This window comes from Hipposideros armiger, unplaced genomic scaffold (genome assembly GCF_001890085.2).
Source record: "Hipposideros armiger isolate ML-2016 unplaced genomic scaffold, ASM189008v1 scaffold_461, whole genome shotgun sequence".
Taxonomy (NCBI): Eukaryota; Metazoa; Chordata; class Mammalia; order Chiroptera; family Hipposideridae; genus Hipposideros; species Hipposideros armiger.
Window position 1 is genome coordinate 540,953 of NW_017731811.1, and position 13,921 is coordinate 554,873.

Here is a 13,921-nt window from a genome sequence, read left to right on the forward strand (position 1 = left end):
GGGGCCAATAATTCATCTCTCAGTTTCCCTCTGCCTTATCTTCAGAAAACGGTGCTCAGAATCCTCCAATGGCTCCTGTATCTCCCTGGAGTGAAAGTTGAAGCCTCCCGATGACCTATGAGGCCCTCCAATGCTCAGATGTCCTTGCCGTTTCTAGGAGGTGTTCCCCCGGAGCTCAGCCACAGGTCATTGTCCTCTCCTGTGGCTTTTTCTGGAAGCCTCCTGGGAACACTCTTCAGGATGGGTCACCTGGCACGCGTGCCTTTCTCACACAGCACAGCACTTTAGCGTTTGCAAAGCAGGCCTATTGCTATCGTTCTGCAAGGAGGGAGCCCCGCCCTGTTCCCACTGATGGACAGCTTGTAGAAGCGCAGCTCAGCCAACAATGTATCCGAGGCCACTGGCCAGGAATGAGGCTTAAACCCTGTCTTCCTGCTGCCTCCCCACCTGCTATCTTTGGGGTCTGAAGATCCCTGGTGGCTCTGATGGTGTTTCTGGTGCTGAGGCCGCTGGGCCGGGGGGATGCCCGGCTTTCACACCCACACAGCCCTTTCATCAGCAACTGCATTAAATAGACAGTATTGCAACCGCAGTGAGCGGGGACCCGTTCCTGCAAGGATGACATGGGGATTCTGTCAGAACACCGGCATTCGTTCCGTATTTATTTCTATTTCCTCAATTAGAAATGCTTAATTTAACGGAATACTGGGAGTCTCAGAGGAGGAACAAGCATGCGATGACGCATAAAATATGGAAGCATGGGGAGCGCCGACTTCCCGTCCCCTTCCACCATGATCCTTCGGGGGGTTTGCTCCCTCCTACACCCCCAGGGTTGTGGGGTCCTCGCCTGGAAGCAGCAGCCTCAGAGAGCCCAGGAGGCGAGCCGACAGTTCACTTGTAATTCTCAGAGCCGGTGTTGGTTTTTCTAACTGCCTGGGCTTGTCTTGCTTCTCTGCACAGTGGAGCCAGCTATTGTCGCTGGTCTCAGACCTGGGTGGGGTGATATCCACATCTGCTCTTTGCCTTTACCAGTGAGGCCCCAGGAGGTGGTATGCGTGCTCAGGGCGCTGTAGTTGCCTACCTAAAACGGGGACCATTGTGGGTTCAAGTGTGTACCCTCTCCGATCTATTGAAGTCGTGATTCCAGAACCTGTGACTGTGACCTTGTACGGGAAAAGGGGGTCTTTGCAGATGCAATTAGTTAAATGAAGGTGAGGCCATCCTGGATTAGGGTGGACCCTACATCTCATGACCGGGCAGAGTATAAAGTCACATTCTAAGGACAGCGTGGGGATTGGAGGTGGTGTTGGAGCTGTCCTTAGAAGACAAATTCTGCCACCCTCTCCAACAGTAGCCTGCATTCTCAATCCTTTCTCGTCCATCGTTTCCACCTGCAGGGTCTCAGCTACCTGCTGCTCTGGTCCCCAGCAAAATCCAACGATTTATTTGAGTTCCTAGCAAGAGCGGAGGCTGAGGGCCAGGCAGAGGCCAGATCATAGAAGCCACACAGGGTAGCACAGGGGCCAGTGGGGAGGTTTTGTGTGTGTGTGTGTGTTTTAACTGTAGTAAAATACATATGGAATAAAAATCCACCATTTTAACCAAAGTGCACCATTCAGTGGCATTTCGTACATTCGCAAGGTTGTGCCACCATCTCTGCCATCCAATTCCAGAACATTTCCATCATCTCTGAAGGAACTCTTTTGGGAGTTGTATGGAAGAGGTGACGCTTTTGCTCCCAAGAAGGATCTCTCTGCTTGTTGCTTAAGGGGTGGGCTGGAGGGAGGGTGGCTGGTGACACCGCAGGGATAAAAGCCAGCAAAGATGGGAGAAAATGGCTTCTCATGATGGGACAGAGGGGATGCGAAGGCAGGAAGAGTTCGCAACTTGACATTTAAGGGGTAGGATTGCCGGACTTGGGGAGAGCTGGATGTGGGCAGATGGCACCAGGTTCCCAGATGAACTATTAGTGTGAGTGGTGTTGTGATTTGCAGAGCTGGAAAGTGCTGGAAGGCAAGGTAACTGTCAGTGTGCAGGGGCGGGGTGGGGGGAGTAGGGAATACGCGCGTTCTGGAAAATATTGACTTTGGGACTCTGGGGGACATCCAAGTGGACATGTCCAGGGGGTAGCTGGAAATACGTCTTGGGACGGAGAGTTGGGTCAACCAGGACTTCTCAACCTCAGCACTGGTGACATTGGAGGCCACATAATTCTGTGTTGTGTGTGTGTGGGGGCATCCTGTGCATTGTGGGATGTCTAGCAGCACCCCTGGGCCTCTACCTAGTAGATGCTAATTGCACCCCTTTCCCAGTCAGGATAATCAGAAATGTCTCCAGATGTGCCCAGATGTCCCCTGGGGGGCACAATCGCCCTGGTTCGGAACGACTTAGTCCCATGCATTGGAGAGTCGTTGGTGTATAGACGGTGGTGCCAGCTTTTGGGACAGCCTGAGACGCTCAGAGAGTCATTCTGCTGTGAGAAGAGAGCCTGGATATGTCCAATGGGGCAAAACCAGAGGAGACCACAGGCTTGTTAAAGAAGGAGAGAGCAGGGAGGAAGAAGGAGGAAAAACCCCCAGAAATGGGCAGGTCATGGTGCTGGATGCCACGTGTACCTTCCTGTATCCCACTACCCATGAGCACCCCATGTTTACTATTACCTTTGGGGGGCTGCAGAGCGTGGCGGCTCGGCGCACAGGCTATATGTGTTCCCGTGGGCACATGGCATACGCTCCTCCTGCCTCCACTTCCTCAGCTAAACGATAGAGCTAACATCAGGACCCGAGTTCGGGATTGTGGAGGTGATGACATGTGTCATGGCGGGCGCTCTGCTCAGAAAAGGGCTTCCTTTTTCTCCGTATTAAGTCAGTCCTACGGTTCTTAACATTCTACTCATTTCCAGACCTCGGACCTGGCCCTGCTTTGTGGATTTAATTAACTCCATTATTCATACATTCAGCAAATTGTATGGAAGACTTACTCGGCACTGCCCCTAGGGATAGACCAGTGAGCAAAATGGAAGCGGACCCCACCGCACAGAAAGCGTGGCTTGGGCCGCAGTGGGGGAGACAGACATTAATTAAGTGTCATGCACATAATTACCAACGGAGACAAGCGCTGTAATGGAGACAGGCATGGGGCTATGACAGACCAACATGGAGACGCTCTCTCTCTACCCAGCTAGGATACAGCTTTTCATCTGTTTGTGGGGCCCAAGCACTCAACACAGGGAACAGTTAAAGGATGGAAGCCCCCTCAAATGCATCTCTTATTGTCTCAGAGAAAGGATCCCTGCAAAGCAGTCTTAGGACTGCAAAGGAGGCGCGAGCCCCTCAAGTTTACCTTAGGATTGAAATACCAGGTTCCTGAAATGTGGATGAGAAGGGGGAAATGTTGGGCTAGAATTACAGATGTCTCCGACACCTCTGTGCTTTTTCGGGAGAAAAGAACTGGCCGCATTAGTTTGCATACTGGTTTTGCATATTAGTATTGATGGTGGGAGACAGGGGACACATACAAACAAAGCTTCCCCCTAGCCTCTTCCTGCCAGGGCTGGTGGCACCCAGCGTGATAGAAAGAACTCCTCATGAAAGGCTCTGAGATTTGGGCCCTGATCGGTGCTTGACCTGCAACCCTATGGGATGACCTTGATATCAGGCCATTCATTCCCCTTGGGGTTGAGAGCAGGGTGAGGAGAGTGAGTCAGCTTTGTGCAAGTGCCATGTCAGACCCCATCTTTATTGAAAAATGTTGCTAGTTCGTTCATCATGGAGATTTTGGGGCATTGATTTTTTTTTTTTAAGTATTGCTCTACAATATTATTGATGTGGATGACCGAGTCACTTGGTGTGCCCTGGCACTGCGCACCCGGGGTGAATGCCTCATTCTAGTTCTGACCGTGGTGGACCCTCCTGGGGGACCCACCCTTTATCTTGGGGTATTTGGGTTAAAATGTCCTTCTTATTCCTGTAACATCTTAGGGCTTCCAAAGGGAGTTCACTTCTGAGGTCTGTTCTGAGCCTTTGGATGCCCAAGAAAACACCCAGGGCAGGGGGTGTTGATCACCCACTCACAGATGAAGAAACTGAGGCACAGAGAGAGAAAATAGTTTGCTCAGGTTCACAAATCAAGCTACTAAATATCAGAACTAGGACAAAATCCCCGTTCAGGGCGATTTTTTTTCTACTCTATACCCTAGGCAGCCCGACAGGCACAATGAAAGATTGAGTCAGATGACTTTAAAATATTATTATTATTATTATTATTATTATTATTATTATTGCTGTTGTTGTTCACAATGATAATGCATGTTCATTGTAGAAAATTTTAAAAATACATATAAGCAAAATGCATATAAGAAAGAGAATAAAAATATCGTGTAGTTCCACCAATCAGGGATAACACCCGTTAATATTTTGGTGCATCCCTTTCTAGCCTATATATTCTCTTAGCTGTTCTTGAGAAACACATAGACACACAAACGTAGCTAACCAACTAGATGGGTTTCCCTTATTCTTCCAGCATCGACATGTTTCCCTTCTATCCTTAGGCATGTCTTTAAGTTTCACTCAAGTCTCTGCTTACAAACAAGGCCACCACCAGCCCATGTGGCACCAGCCCCTCAGACACCTTTGTGTAAATTAATAAAAGACAGCCCCCTCCAGATAGGGGCACCTCGCTTAGCATGTACAAGCAGAAAATGTCGTTTTGCAAACCAGCCCTGCACCAGAGCAACATAGTCTGGCGAGCAGGTGCAGTTTAGATGTCACCCCCACCTTGGGTCCTCCGAGGGGTGCCCTTGTGCAGTGCCCAGCCTGCCCTACCTATGTGGTGGCCCTGTGCACAAAAGCATTCTTGAACAATATAGGACTTCCTGAATCTTTTTTTTTTTTTGAGAAATAAGTATTAATAAAAGATTCATGCAAAATTCATGCAAATTGTAAAATTACAGTTGGGATAAGTAGGGCAATAAGCCCAAACGCTTTGACTCCAGAGTTGTGCTTTAAATCTCTCTTCCAAACGAATTGCCCATTCCTGTCTCCCTGGTATCCAGGCAAAGTATCTGGCACACAGGAAATGCTCTGTATTTGTAAAACTGAATTGAAATGCATCCTGTGGTGGTTTTACATGCTGTCTGCAGATTCTTTGACATTCCCCCTGTGAAAAGGTGGAGTCCAAGTCCTCCTCTCTAACATACGGGCTGCCTTTCGTATTTGCCTCTAACCAACGCATATTGCTACGTGACTTCTGAGTGTTGTTTAAGAGATGATATACCTTCTGCCTGGTTTCCCCACCCCCGGCCCTTGGAACCGAGCCACCATGTTGTAAGGGAGACCAAGCAGCCACATGGAGACGCCATGTGCTAGAGTTCCAGCTCCAGCCCTGGCAGAGACCCCACCGCCAGATTCAGGAGGGAGTAAACTTTCAGATGAGTCCAGGCCCCAGACTTCCAGTTGTACCACCTGAGACTGAGTGGGGCAGAGACGAGCTGTCTGCACCAAGCCCTGCCTATGTGGCGAGCCACATAAATGTTCTCATTGTGTTAAGTCACTCCGTTTCGGGGTGGTTTGTTCGGCAGCCCTAGGTAAACGGAACAGTGAGGCTGTGGAATGTTATGTGTACGGTGTCTGCCCGTCTCCTGTTAGCCCTCACCGTGTCCCCTCGTGGGCTCATGGCTTTCTATCACAAACACCCATGACCCTCTGCCCGAGGGCATTCTTTGGCCTCAGGAGTCTGCTTGGCTAATATCTGAGGCAGGCTGGAAGTGCTGGGGAGCTAGGACCCCTGGGAACAGCTCTTCATCCATAACGGATGGAACTTTTAGGCACCCTGGCTCCCTTGCCTTCAGGTGGGACAGCCTTAGGTGTGCCTAATGACAGATTCCGTTGGTGGGATGGCGAATGAGGCAACCCAAAAAGTGTTCTTGGAGGAGGGAAAAGAGGAAGCAAGGGTAACAACATTTTAGTTTGATTTGAAAAGCTTCGTCCTGTTTGCAAGCCCTTTCCCGCCGTTGCCTCATCCGATGCTTGGAGCGCGTCTGTGGAAAAAGAACACTCACTTCTATCTCCAGGAAAGGAAAAGAGGCTTGTTGATAACGGTGATGCCACTACTTGAACCACCCGCCTCCTAATTCTTTAAACTCCGTGGCCTTTTTCATCCTCCTGAACAAGTTCTCTGGCCACAGATGCCCACAGAAGGGACCACCCATTGCTGGATTTTTCCAGAACTCCAATTTCAAAGTATTATGAAGTGACGCCAATTAAATCACAGGTCTTGGTTTGGAACATGGGATCACTGAGCTGATACCCCAGGGTCAGCTCAGTGTTTCTTAGACCAGAGGACAAAAAGGAGGTGGTCAGCACCCCTGGCATTTCCAGCCTGGCCTAGCAGCTCAGCAAAGAGACAGGAAGAAAGGAAATGAGGAGGAGCTGGAAGCAAAACTGACAGGAAGCGGGGACCTCGGCTGGATTAGCAAGTGACCAGAACTCAGTCATCAAAGGACCTGGATGAAAGGAGGGAGATCATTCAGGGAGAGTTCAAACACAGACAGCTTAAGTGGTAAGAGACCTAAAGTGAGGGATCAAAGACCACTTCAGAATCACAGCTCAGCTACCCTGGGAGCTGCTTAAACTGGCAAATCAAGGCTGCAGGAGGGCAGGGCAGGGGCGCGCTGACACAGCATGGCTTCACCTTCAAGTCAGGAGGCAGAAGCTTCCAAGGTGGAGAGCTCAGGGCGGCAGGTTGGACCTTAGATAACAGCCACTGTCTTGTTTTTTTTTTTTTTTTACTTCATATGTTGAAATAATTATAGAGTCACAGAAAATTCAAAAATAGTGCACAGAGTCTTGTGACCCCTTCTCCCAGCCTCCCCCAGCTCCCCGCAGGAGTGCCCTCGTATGTAACCGCACCATAATACCAATGTCAGGAAATCAACGTTGGTACAAGTCAGTAAACTAGACTGCAGCCTCTCTCTCTCTCTCTCTCTCTCTCTCTCTCTCTCTCTCTCTCTCTCTCTCTGTGTGTGTGTGTAGCTCTATGCAGTTTGCTCCTATATATAGATTCATGCACCCATCACCACAATGGCTCTCCCTCGTGCCACCTGCTTGCAGTTACACGCCCACTGCCACCCCATGCCTGACCCCTGGCAACCACTAATGTCTTCTTCACCTTTGGAGCTTCGTCCTTTTGACAATATTACCTGAATGGAATCATTCAGTATGTAACCTCTTGAGACTGGCTTTTCTTTATTCAGCGTCATGCCTCCGAGATCCTACCAGGCTGTCACCTGCATCACGTGCTCATTCTTTGTGTCCCCTACTAGTATTCCACAGCATGGATGCAATACAGTTTGCCTGTCCATTCACCCTCTGAAGGACCTTGGAGTGGTTTCCCCGTTTTTAGCAATATGGCCACTGTTTTCACTGACTGGTGCATGGGCTTGAATGGGGAGGCCTCGCAAAAACATTCCTAAGGAACACGTTGTGACATTTGACTCAAGGGTGTTGATTTATAGACTAAAGGGTGTTGATCATGTCAGCTGTGCTATTCTTTGTAAATGTCTGTAAGAAGAACTTCTGTCATGCCTCAGGGGCAGACAGGCAATGCTTCTCTTCAAACTTGAGTAGGTTTTTACTCAAGGAAACTGGGGAATCTTGTCACGTAGAAAGTTTCTCTCTTTGCTTTGGCCACCATGAGGCTGAGTTTGGGGCCAAACCAAGAGTGAGAGAGCAGGAAGGTGGAAGACATTGGACGCCTTTGGTAGACTTTGGGCACCTAGAGGGTCAGAAATGTCCATCTTTGTACCCTCGAACGCCAAGCACAAGGCAGGGTACATAGTAACTATACCCAATGATGTTGAACCCAGCCTTCTTCTACTGGGGTTCCCTCCCGGGAAGCAGTGGACACTCTAACCAATGGATGCAGCTAAGACCACAGGATGATGGAGAGGCCATGAGCTTGTGTGAATGTGACAGCAGAAGGGAGGTGAACCTTTGGAGCTCTGAGAGGCAGAGAGCTGACAGGAACCCAGATTTCAGATTTCATAGAAGAGGAAAAAAAATTCTGGAGACCATGATTTGTTACCCATTCTTTATCTTGCTAAGTAAGTGCATCAATTAACCACCCACCCAAACAGACACATACAAACCCACATAAAAAAGACAATCACTACCATTTCTTGTCATGCCTGTGTCGTGTGCTTGCATGCACATGTGTGTGTGTGTGCGCGCACACACACACACACACACACATACACAGAAAGGAAATATTTTGGAATCAAAGGTTGACCTTTGAATTGAATATGTGTGGACTTATTTTTCTCAGTTCATTCACTTAGAGATCGTGCATTCTTTTTTTTTTTTTTAAATTTTTATTGGGGAATTGGGGGGAGGGAACAGCATTGGGGAATTAGGGAAGGGAACAGACGAGTTGCTGTCCTTTGGTTCTTCAGTCTAGTTGTGGAGGATGTTGCTTCACTGGCCCATGTTGGTATTATGATCATTGTGCTCTTCCCAGCTGAGGCAGTTACTCGCCGGCCATTGGATGGCCACTCACGGTGGCTCATGGCAGCTCACACCGGCTGCTGGCCACTCATGCTGGCTACTGGCCACTCACGATAGCTTATGGCAGCCCACTGCAGCCCCACTGCAGCCTACACCGTTGCTGATGACTCATGGCAGCCCAGCTCCAGGTCAAGCTGTTGTTCACCATCTTAGCTGTAGAGAGTGTCACTGGCCCATGTGGGATCTGAACCGGCAGCCCTGCTGCTCAGAGCTCACGCTCCCAAGCCAGCTCTTAACCAACGAGCCACTCAGCCGGCCCTGAGATCGTGCATTCTTAACATGAATGAAAATTGGCTTTTTAAAAAGAATGGAAGATACTTTATTTCTTATAATACTAGTCCCTCCACTTACTATGTAAAATGTGAATAGTTTACACTGTCATACCCATCAATTAAAGCAAAACTAACCATAGTCTATGTATGTGTAGATGTTTTATATACATATAGACACAGTGAATTTTAGCTCACTTCCCTCTGGGTGGGGAAAATAAATAAAAGATGCATATACGAGTAAGATTTCATCTTTGCTCAGAAAATTGGCTCTTGAGGGGGTGAAAAACTATCTTGGGTATTACTGTAGTTTTGGTTCTCCAAAGGACCATACAACATAAACAGACATACAGTGTACCTGTGCTATTAAAATTTCACGGGTAGGAGTGGAAATTAAGAAAAAATAGTAAAGACTGCTTAGGGAGGTGATAATGAATAAAAGAAAGCTCATGAAGTATTGCTGTGGATCTGCATGGCTTGGGGCTGGCATTTGGGAATTGGTGACCTCAACTGCAGATCACAAGATAAGTGCCACCAGAGCTCGAGAAGCATGTGCCATAAATGTTGGAGTTTGCCATGTGTCAGGCATGCTGCCACGCCCTTCAAATGCATCGTTTCACCTCGCGAAGCAGACACTTACATTGCACCCTTTTTACAACCAGGGAAATCAAGGGGCAGAGAGGGTAAGTCACATGCACAGTCTGGGTCCCACCGTTGCTAAGCGCTGGGGCTTGGATCAAACTCGGGCCATCTGACTTACTTATCTGAAGATCAGGTTTTTCTCTGGAGGTCTTGCCTGCAGCAGTTCTAGGAAGGCTGCATTCCCCGTTCCTCATGAAATTTAAAAAGCCTGCCCAAATGTTCTGGCCAGAGTCTCATTCCTGGGGTTCCTGTTACCCAGGCCAGGAATCATTTCCACGGCTCCAGCAAGTCCAGATGTTTCAGGTCAAAAGAGTGAGCCTCAGGCCCATCAAAGGCGTGATGGGCCTCCCACGCCCAGCAATTAAGAGGGGATTCTCCGCTGGGAACGTGCCCCATGGCTTCCGGATGAAAATCTGTCATGCTAATTAAATAACCAGGACTGTGGCCTGCTGCCCCGTGTAGCTTTGCAGGGAGGCATGCAAGGACCCACCTGGGAAGACAACAATGCCATCCTTTGTGATCAGGAAAGAAAGCTTGGCTCTTCAAAGGCAATGTGAATGCATTTCAGGACAAGGGATGTCTCCACCATGGAGACGGGACCTGGTCTAGAGTTCTTGTTCAATCCCCTTAAAGAAACCCTGGCTGACACATCCTGTCCTTCCTTCCATCCCGTCCTTCACACAGCTGCCCGGATGATGTTTTTAAGGCACAGATCATGACATGTCTCAGCTCAAAAATCCCTGGAGAGCTCTTCCCTTGCCCACAGCAATGGCTGCCATTATAGGGCCACAAGGTCCTTCGACACAATTATGGAAAAGGGCCTCAGAACACACATGTGCAGCAACCATGGTCTATGGACTAGTCAGGGGTCGGCAGCCCACAGGCGGCTCTTTGGGTACGTTCCGTCTCAAAAGCTTGCCGACCCCTGGAAGAGCCAACCCCGTCCCCTGCAACAATTTAAAAATTATTCGAGAGCCATAAATATATTTATACAGAATCACCAGTATGTGAATAATATCCTTTAAAAATTTTATAAGTGAAACTATGATAGTTTTATTTTCATTTTCAATTTTACTTCAGAGGCACATGTCTGTACCCAAAGAGCCGCATGTGGCTTGCGAGCCGCAGTTTGCCGACCCCTGGTGGCTCTTCTGTCTCAAAAGTTTGCCGACCCCTGGACTAGATGGATATCCTAGTGGGTCTTACACATGGAACGCTATGAAATGTTCAGAGACATCTCCCCAGGGTTCAGTGGGCTGTTGTTTTCCTCTGGTTCCTCCAGCTAACTGTGGAAATAAACAAACACCAAGCAAATGAGAATAAGAAAAGGCTTGTCAAGATGCGATGATGGTGGCGGACTGTCTTGTATTTTGGCAGAGGCTCAAAGGCAGGGAGAGAGGAGGCAAAGCTTTGTAGGCGATAAGGGAAGACTTCTGATTTTTCCTGATTGGAGGCTGTTGTTGGTCTGGGGAAGCTAGATGTGGGTTGCCTAGAATTGAGCATTCCTGTGTGATTGATTAGGATGTATAATTAGCTTTCTATGTATGGTTGGTCCCAAGCTGGCAAAAGGACAAAAATTAGGGAGGCTGTCAGTTATTGATCAAGTCCTGGCCATTTGGTGTCAACTGTTACAAAGATGTGGCTTCCTGGACGGGTTCCTACTGCCTGACTTACAGCTAGTGAGCTGGCCTCCTGGGCTGATTAGTGCAGATAACGGGTTGATTTCCTGGGCTGGTTGTTGTAGATTGTGGGTTCTATTGTTATATGAGTGTATGGTCTGGCCATTGTCTGTCTGTATATTCAGTTTCTCATACTGAATCTAAAATACTGAGTGATCACATGAAACTCTTGGCTCTTAATTTATAAATGTTTACGTTGACTGACAGGTGACAGAGGTAATGCAAGTTATATGCATATATCTGCTTATCAGAATGAGTTAGGAATTCCTATAATATGTGCACTTTTTGTTTTAAATATCATGGAGATGTAAAATTGCTTCTAAGGACTGTATGCATTTCTGGATGTTTATTTCTGAATCTAATTATTTTATATATTTTGAGCACTTCTTTATGAAATCAAGGGTTTGACAATTTTAAGAAAGGTAAACATGCGTTAGAAGTTGTAAAGCCATAGATGATGTGCTAATAAGTCAGAAGAGAGATCATGTGAATCCGGAGTTCTCAAACTGTGCTCCCAGGACCAGCAGCGTCAGAATCACCTGGGAGTTTGTTAGAAATGCAATTCTCAGGTCCCACCCAGACCTACTGGAATCTCTGGGAGTGGCCCCCAGGCATCTGTGCTTTAACAAACCCTCTGGGGGATGCTGACAAGCATGAGCATTTGAGGACCATCAAATTAGATGAGCACATCAGAATGCAAGTTGACAACAACAGATATTGATATAGAGCATTGAAGAAAGACTAAAACAATTAGAAAGAGAAGAGGAAAGGTGCAGCCTGGGCCTAATTAAATAAAAGAGAGAGGCATGTGATAAAAATAGTGTACACATCGATACTACAGTGCAATCATACCACTCAGAACATATTTCAAGGCTGATCATCACCATGTAAGACGCTGAGAAGAGTAACCACCTAGAACAGACACGGCCATATTTTTATTTACGTGAGTCCAGACCATTAAGTTCGCGAACTGATCCTAGAGAAAGTGCTACATACCTCATTGCTGAATATCACCACGGTCACCTTCGAAGCACTCCCCTTGGGAAGCTGTGCACCGATGCTAGCGCCTAATCCACCCTTCAAAGCAATTTTGGAACTCTGCTTCTGGAATGGCCATCAGAGCTGTCATCATATTACCCTTGATGTCCTGAATGTCATCAAAATGTCTTCCTTTTGATATTTCCTTTATCTTCGGGTAAAGAAAGAAGTCACTGGGGGCCAGATCAGGTGAGTAGGGAGGGTGTTCCAACACAGCTATTTGTTTACTGGCTAAAAACTCCCTCACAGACAGTGCTGTGTGAGTTGGCGCATTGTGGTGATGCAAGAGCCATGAATTGCTGGCGAAAAGTTCAGGCCGTCTAACTTTTTTTATGCAGCCTTTTCAGTACTTCCAAGTAGTAAACTTGGTTAACTGTTTGTCCAGTTGGTACAATTTCATAATGAAGAATCCCTCTGATGTCAAAAATGGTTCATGACATCGTTGCAACAAGTTCGCGAGCTTAATTGTCATACCTCTTAGCTATGAGAACAGAGAATGTTTTGCCCCGTGCAGCTATTTTTCAAATATCTAGATTTGATTGGGTCGAACAAAGTGCAAGTTTATTTAAGTGCATCACTGACCTTACCATAACTTTGGTGGTGATGTGTTTTCTCAGACAATTTTCACTACTGTCATGAAATTTCTGAACATTGAAATGGAGGTCCTCAGGGCAATACGGTTCTAGACCGACCAGTGGCCTGTAGGATAAAATCTAAACCTATCAGTAGGGTATGCAATCTAGCCTTCCTTATCTTAACAGGCTGGTTGTCCACCAATTCTCCATGCCATGTGTGATCAAATATCAAATTGCTCCACGTTCTTGCACGCGTTGTTTCTTGTATTGGCAAACTCTTGTGTATCTGTGAAGACCCCATTCAAACATCACCTCCTCTGGGAAACCTCTCCCCAACTTCCCCAGGAAGCCTCCTGGCTTGTTTGCCTGTCTCCCATGGCACCCAGGACACGCTTCCATCATGGCAGGTACCCACACAGGGCTGTAATTATGTCTGCTTCAAGACAATGAACTCCTAGACTTAGGAAACCATGTTTTTTCTTTTCCTGTGTGCACAGGACCTATCTTAATGTCTGGCTGATAGTTAACGCTCAGCAAATATTTGCCGTTTGTTTGCTGCTTAGACAAATTGTGCTTGTTATTTATCGAAAAGTTGTGCTTAACTGTTAAGTCATAAAGCAAGCATTAGAGGGTATATCCTTTGCAGCTCGCCTATGTGAAGTCATTTGCAATGCCAGTGATGAATAAAATGAGAAAATAGGGCCAAAAATATTGGAAATAGAAAACTATAATAAAAATCACAGAGAAGAAAAGAGAAAATTAATCAACAAATCCTAGACCGATACCGTTGTAATAGTTGAGCATGGCATTTAATTTTGAGCTTCTTGGCAGTCTACACAAAAAGGAAAATAATGGGCTATATAAGTTGGTTTAACCAATAAATAATAGTAGTTCTTCAAGAGAGATGAGTGGTTTCATCCCAGGAATTTACTGCATAGGCTCCTAGACAATGGGCATCAACAAAGTGTCGGATTACTCAAGTAATCACTAAGAATGTTTGTTTGTTCATTCTTCAAATATTCTTTGAGATATATTCTATCTTAGACACTGTATGTGCTGGATTACAGAGATGGACAAGATACGGTTATGTTCTGGTGCAGGAGAGAGATAAACCGACTCCTACAAACACTATAGTGGGATCATTTCTGCGTTCGCGG